Here is a 7954-nt window from a genome sequence, read left to right as displayed (position 1 = left end):
ATATTCAAAATCAAAGACAAAAAATTAAAGACTAAAAGACAAAAAACAATTAAAGAAATAAAATTGAAATATCAAACAGAAATTTTTAACAAGAATTGGGTGAAAGTAATATTCATAGCAACACATATGACTGCTTTGTTCTTTCTTTTAAATATTGTAATTTGCAGAAATTTGTGCCATTTTCTTCTTTTGGGTGTGAATTTTATTAAATAAGAAAGCAGCACATAACATCAATTATTCCTAGTTTCTTTATGTTATAAGTTTATTATATTAAGATGAAAAATTACGGGATTACTTCCAATTTCATATATTGTTGGGTTGACACAAAATTGAGATTATAAGCATACTATATATTGGAACACTCTTGAAATAAAAACTAACATTTATGAACAAATAAACATTGCATCATGACATCTTATGATAAAACAGATTTAAGTTTCACAACAAAATCAAAATAAAAAATTAAAAATTGATATAAGAAAAACTTGAATTAAATAACTAAATAAACTCTGATTGAATGAAATCCACTATTCATATGTTTTACGATTTTATAGATAAAATTGGAAATAAGGAGGGACATTTTAAGAATCAAAATGGGTTTAATTTGGATGAAGAAATTTAAGTTCGCTAACATGTTAAATAATAACACTCTTATTTCCGCAAGTTTACTAATAATAACATTCCCAGTCTATAACAAAAATAGAAATGTAACATTGTGTTTGAGCAAATCGGTCGTCAAATCCTAACAAAGACAAATTTAGGGTTCATTCATGTGAGAAAGGAAGAGAGGAAGGGGTTTATTTGTCTAAATTTTGAGAAGAATACTTTATCACTCTTCTATTTTATTTTAATATTCATTTTTAGTAGTGTTAGTATTAATAAGCAAATTCGTGGTAAAGTGTCAACTGTCAACCTGAAAAACGAAATTAAAATATAAGCTCTGATTAATAAAAAGGAAAAGAAAAAGAAACTTAATATATGAACAAACCTTATAAAATATTTTTGTTATATAATCTTTATACTAGTTTCTCTAAATAATAAGATATTGGACTTTCTAAGTATTTGGTTCATCAGATTTATTCATATCAATCCGACATTCTTTTTGGTGATTGTTAGTTTTCTTCGGATATATGGCATCTGCAGGTAGTCAGTCACAAAGGAATACCACAGATTTTTTTTATTTTAGCCTCTATATGTTTTTTTGTCTTTTCACTGGATTCCTTTTGTAATTATTGATAGATTCAATTCATTTGCAATGGTTATTTGTGTAACAATGACACAATGTAATGGTTTACCTTTTAATTACAATTGAACATTATTTGAAGAACAAGATGATGAAATTAAGAAATATGTATAGTTAGAATGATGAATTAAAAGATTTGTTGAAATACTATAATGTATTGTTCACTTTTCTAACAAAACAAATACTTGAACTCTTTAGTAACAAATCTTGTTACCATAAAAAATGGAAAGTGGTTAAATTGGGTTCTTTTAGTTTCCACTTTCTTTTCTTTTTTGTGGTACACACCCATAAAAGGGTACTCTAGCACCAATCAATCATCTCAAATCAACCTTAAACCAATGGCAAATTTAGGCCTACCCCTATACCTCTAGGGTTACCTGTTTGCTAATTTTAGGGTTACCCTTTTCCAATCCCAAAATCCATCAACCAACTTGCAATTACATGTTCCACTCCACAACTTACAAGTCAATAAAGAAACAAGACTCTTAACTTTATAACTTATTTTATTTAAAGTTCATCTACCCATTTTCTCCCCTACTCCATACAATATTACATTACATCTTTAATTTCTTCACAATTCATACTCTCTCTCTCTCTCTCTCTCATCTAAAGAAAGAAAGAACAGCCTTTCCCTGGGCTTCTTCTAAGTTTTGCCTCTTTTGTAAGGTTAAGTTTCTTTCTTGAACAACATCAACTATTTAGCTAAATAACTTATCTATTTTTGGTAAAAAAACCAAAAAAACAAAAAAAAAAACTTATCTTGATTCAAGATTTGTTAAGGGTTTTTGAGTTTTGTTTTTGTTTGATAGATCTTGATCAACTGATCACATAAAGTTCTACCCGAATAACCAAAAACCTAACCGATGAACACCCATCATAAACTTCTCACCCATATTCGTTGACTTGAACATGTGGCCTTAAAACTAGTTCATTTTATAGGGTATTGAAGATGGTGAGAGGCAAGACTCAAATGAGGAGAATTGAGAATGCTACAAGTAGACAAGTGACCTTCTCTAAAAGAAGAAATGGTTTGCTGAAAAAAGCTTTTGAACTTTCTGTGCTTTGTGATGCTGAAGTTGCTTTGATCATCTTCTCTCCAAGAGGCAAATTTATGAATTTGCAAGCTCAAGGTTTCATTTTTTTCACTCAGTTTTCATCTTTAATTGATTTTGATACTTGGGTTCTTTTCCTTTTATTGATTTCAATTTCCTTAAAAAAAAGATTATATACTCAATGTATATATGTGAATATGTGATATACTAAATAACACATGTATATATATGTACATACATACAACACAATCCTAAAGAAAATCAAGATTTTAATCTTTTCTTGATTTTAATTTCCATTTTTCTAACTAAGTTTTCATCTTTTCTTGATTTTAATACATGGGTTATTTTCATTTTATGGATTTCAATTTTTTTTTTATTTTCATAAATTATCTACTCAATGTGAATATGTAAATACTAACATACTTACATACAAACACAATCTTAAACTAAAGAAATGAAAAGAAAATCAAGTTTTTGATCTTTTCTTGATTATAATTTGCTCCGTATTATCCTTTTTATTAATTTAGTTATGGAATTTAGTTATGGAATTTTGTCTTCCATAATCCCGTAAACGATTTAGATTTGTTCTTTTCGTTCTTGCTATAATTCAGTATTTTTTTATAAATATTATATATTATGATGCAATAATCAACTCTAGAGTGTGGTTAACTGCATCTTGAGACAGCACCTAAACAAGACAGCCAAAGACATTAGGGGAGATTGTTTAATATTAATTTTGTTAGAAGCTTTTATTGGTTTTATAATTATAACAAAATAATTGCTATATACCTTGAGAAAGGTGGAAAACTTTGTCACCTTCCAATGTTTCTTCCAATATAAAATTTTAAATTAAACAAACTGAAGATTGTACATAAAACTAGGGATTGAGGTAAACTGTTGTAGATTTGTAGTTAATTGGATTTATATTTTTAACCTTTAATAGATAATAAAAAAAGAAAAATACATGTAAATTAATTTTTAATAATAAAGAAAAGGTTTCTCATAATCTTCAAACTGATTGACTCATGTCTGGCCTGTTTTGATCACTTAACTTGAAATAGTCTGTTTAATATATTATCAAGCATGTCACAGCTTTTGCTTTTCTCAGCTTACCATAAAAAGCATCAATTTATGACTACTGTACATTTGTATCCTTTTTTATCACTTTTATAATACATCATTTATGATATTTGTTTTTTGGCAGTAAAGAATACCAATAGTTGTATTATGTGTTTTTTCTTAAAAACTAAAAAAACAAAACTGTAAAAAACAAGTGCATGAAGAGGGACTTAGTATGATATGAGTGAATTAATTTAAAATGTTGTGGTTAATTTAATCTTTGTGATTGATTATAAAGCAACCTTTAGTTTTTAGTTCCCTAACCACCCTTACAAATCACTTTTTAGTGATTTGCAAGTTGCTGACCATTCAAGGAACCTTGGTTGTAGAGAATCTAGGAGACAAAGTTTAATTAACTTGGTTCTTAAAAAAAATAAATAATAAAAAATAAAATAAAAAAAAAGTGGGTTTTTAACCAAGAAACCTCATTTTAAATCGAAGGTTGAAAACTTTGATTATTTAGGTCGTGCATAATGGGTGTTATAGAGACGGATAAAGCCTCTATACCAAAATGCTGTATTTTATAAACTAGACCCACGCTTTAGCCTATCAGGAACCAAAACCGGGAAGCCCAAAAGAGAACATAACAAAAGTAAGAAAGGAATTTACAAAACCCCTACACCATCTTCCGGTATTATGAGGCGTTATAAGGGCATAAGTGTTTATACAATAAAACCCATATGCGTTTTAAAGTGGTAATGATTAAATGAGCATTATTCATTACATATGTTTTTTGAAAACAATTTTTTACTAAAATTTATTAAAAAGGGTGATGATGATTATGTGGCGGAAAATACCCATTAAGGGGCATTAACCATTACGCATAACCTTATTGAATAATAAATTTCTCGTAAAGTGTTAAGCAATCACAAATATTGATAGCATAGGGTTGCAAACAAATACAAACACAAACTAAAGAAAAGTAAGAACACGAGAATTTACGTGGTTTGGTCTGGATTTCACCTACGTCTATTGGCTACAGCCAGGATATATTTTATTGCTCTCGATCCCTCTCTCTGTCTCTCACACCCACTTTCTCGTGAGGAACTACAAATGCAAAGATTACAATATACAGAGACTAATTAAGGTTTCTAACTTAGAAAATAAGAAAACTCATAACGAGCTTAAATGAAAGAGAATAAGAGCCAACCCATACGCATCCGTAGTCTTAAATCTGTAGTCCAAACTCCAAACTCTCAGTTAAGATGTTATATATGTAGCATATATGATCAGATTATCAGTTTATCACCTTCAAATACTTCTGTTCATACATGATATATTCTTAATATAATATCATGCTACAATTATTATTATTGTTCTCAAGGCAACTTAACATTTTGTCTTCTTTCATGGTTTTTGAATCCACCAGCATGAAGGAGACTATAGAACGATATAGAAGTCAAGTAAAAGACACTCAAACAGATACTTCAAGCGTAGAAGATGTTCTGGTTTATAAACTTAAAACATAATATCCATAAATTAACCAACTGTCTTCATTCTTTAATCTATACTTTGACTTTCTTTTATTCAACTTAATTTGCAGCATTTGAAGAATGAAACTGCTCTCATGGCTAAGAAAGTAGAACTCTTAGAAGTTGCAAAAAGGTACAAATTTAAGTTTTATATCAACGGGATTTTTAACCAACCAGATTTTGTCATGCAAAAATCAAAACAGATCGCTCGTTTAAAAAAAATATATGACATTTGACAAGATTTTTTTGACTTCTGACGAGATTTTGTTGGACAAGTGGCAGAATCTAGTTGGTTAAAAATCCCGTTGAGTAATGATTAAAAAGTTCTCGGTTGATGAGTTTTACGGTGGGCGTTATGGGAACTTGTTGGTTAAATAGACACTTGTTGGTTAAAAAATCCCGTCCAGTCAAATGGACATTTTTGTCACTTACAATTAGGGGTGCAAACGAGCCGAGTTGCTCGCGAGCGACTCATTAAAAAGCTCGATGAGCCGAGCTTAATCGAGCTCGGGCCTGAAAATAAGCTCGTTTAATAAACGAGCCCGAGCCCGAGCTTCACTTATCGAGCTCGAGCCGGCTCGCGAGCCTAAACGAGCTTGTCATTTATATAATTTTTTAAAATATATATTTAGTAATTATTAATTAATATATATAATGTTATGAAAAAACAAATAAAAATAATATATACTATTTTGTACATAAAATTCATCATCATCATCATCATCATCATCATCATCATCATCATCATCATCATCGTACTCAGTATATCCCACCAATAGCAAAGCTATGGTAGGGTCTGAGGAGGGTAAGATGTAGACAGCCTTACCTCTACCCCATAAGGATAGAGAGGCTGCTTCCGGTGAGACCCCCGGCTCGATAGTAGTTTTGCATCAAGCCTTGGACATAAGGCACATAGCACTCAATCATCGGGACACCGGCTGATCGGTGCATGTACCATTGTCTTTCGGCTATCAACGCCACTACATGATGCCTGATTAACCGTCCGTCACTTTTAACGTTATTTTCACGAGATTAGTAAAATAACGTCAAAATTAGTGCAATTTCACTTTTGCCCACCCGAGGGTTCACACATATATACATCATATGTGCACACCGCAAGCAGGGCTTATTTTGTACATAAAATTATAATAGAAAAAATATATAAAAATAATTATAATTTTTTTAAAAAATAATTGATAAATAGTAAACGAGCCGAGCCCGAGCCAAGCTCGAGCTTCAAAATCTATTCTCGTTTGAAAATAGAGCTCGAAACGAACCGAGCCCGAGCTCGAGCGTTGTCGAAGTTAAATGAGCCGAGCTCGAGCCTAGTCGAGCTTGGGCTCGGCTCGGCTCGGCTCTTTTGCACCCCTACTTACAATAGTGCATTTTTATGAATTGCATAAATAAACATAATGACTTCTTATATGCAATTTTTATGTCTATGATAATTAAGAGTTCATTACTTAAGATGTAACACTGATCTTGCATTGATCAAAATGCAGGAAGCTTTTGGGAGAAGGCTTAGGATCAAGCACCATTGAAGATCTAGTTCGGATTGAACAGCAGCTCGAAAGGAGTGTACGAATTATTCGAGCACGAAAGGTTTATTTTTTTTTTCCAAAAAAATGTTTTTCATTTTATATATAGATTTTATTGTTTATTGTAGAATTAACATTTCTTTGTCAAATTTTGTAATGTTTTAGATGCAAGTTTACAGTGAACAGATTGAGCAACTAAAGGCAAAGGTACACCTTATAGAAACCAAGACTTACCTAAGTGTTTTTATTTGCATAAGGTTGTCTTGTTCTCATTGGTTAGTCTAATTGTTTTTTATATACATGAAAATATTCAGGAGAAATTGCTAGCAGATGAAAATGCAATACTCACAGAGAAGGTCAGTAGTTTGTTTACTAATATATTCAATTTTACAATCATAATTAAAAGGACTGACTATACAAACACCACTGACATACGACCAGTATAACATTTTCCACATATCATGTGACTAGTATAATACGAGGAAAATGTTATTTGGGGCCGTATAAAAAAACAAACTTTCTGTATGATTAAGTTGTCTTATGTGACACTGGTGTGTTCTGCAAATGCCAATGTCATACGACCAATATAACCTCATACGGTGTATGTATAGTAGCACCCTGATTAGATTAAATGTCTGAAATAAAAAAATGTTAACTTCTTCAGAACATAGGTTTTCATGTCTTGAATTTTCAGTGTCAAGTCCCGGAAGACCAAGTAACCGAAGAGATGAGGGCAGATTTACGCCTTGTCGAAAATGGAGAGAATTCGGATGTGGAAACTAAACTATCCATTGGACCACCGGAGACAAGAACGAAGCAAAGATGGACAAAGTAACCATTCCGGCTTACACATATATACGCAGTACATATATTTATCTATCGATCGAGATTATGCTATGTTAACATTAATATTAAGATGAATGTGCATGCTTTATGCTTGCAATTGTTGCTTTGCAACAAAATTTTCAACCTGGCAGAAGTCTTGAAATGAATTAGACTTTGTTAGCTGAAAGCACAAGTTACCTTTATTATTTTGCTATTAAAAAAGGTTTAATTAGTTATTGTACATATGTTCATTTGCCACCTATGAAAAATGTTTATGGCATTTAGTGTTGTTAAGTTATATTCGGTTAAGGTAGCGTTTTCTGTTTCGCATGTTTGAATATCAGGATATTCGAAAATGGGTGATTCGCTAGTCAAACTAGCGGATGTGATGGTGTAAGACGAAAATTCTAAAACGATTGTAATTACATAACATAATTTTTATATAACTTAAGCCAACTCACTAACACAACAATGCTCATTAAGACGATGAGCGAAAACCATGCAAGTGATCATATACTTCTTTAACATCAAAAACTTGTTATAACCTAATACCGTTTCAGATCTTGTCATGTTTCGCCTTTTAAACTTTAAACAATGCTCATTACAATTTTAAACTTTAAACACTAATATACTAGTACCTAAGATTAGAGACGCACACAGGAACCGGTTAACCGACGCACCCAAAGATCCAAACTTGTTTGAAAC

At 31.1% G+C, this 7954-nt stretch overlaps 1 pseudogene across 1 annotated transcript; it reads left to right on the top strand.

Annotated features, from left to right (window-relative positions):
• Positions 1 to 1799: 1799 nt before the first annotated feature.
• LOC143612405 (MADS-box protein SOC1-like) lies at positions 1800 to 7517 on the top strand (annotated as a pseudogene). Its single transcript, XR_013149939.1, has 8 exons — positions 1800 to 1909; positions 2183 to 2373; positions 4784 to 4862; positions 4958 to 5019; positions 6389 to 6488; positions 6590 to 6631; positions 6739 to 6780; positions 7119 to 7517. The product of XR_013149939.1 is annotated as an MADS-box protein SOC1-like (transcript).
• Positions 7518 to 7954: the final 437 nt, after the last annotated feature.

Source organism: Bidens hawaiensis, unplaced genomic scaffold (genome assembly GCF_021521415.1).
Source record: "Bidens hawaiensis isolate Kalapana, Puna unplaced genomic scaffold, B.hawaiensis_p1.1 tig00002236_1, whole genome shotgun sequence".
Classification (NCBI taxonomy): Eukaryota; Viridiplantae; Streptophyta; class Magnoliopsida; order Asterales; family Asteraceae; genus Bidens; species Bidens hawaiensis.
The sequence above is the reverse complement of the archived record's forward strand: the minus strand, read 5'-3'. Positions and strand labels throughout refer to the sequence as shown.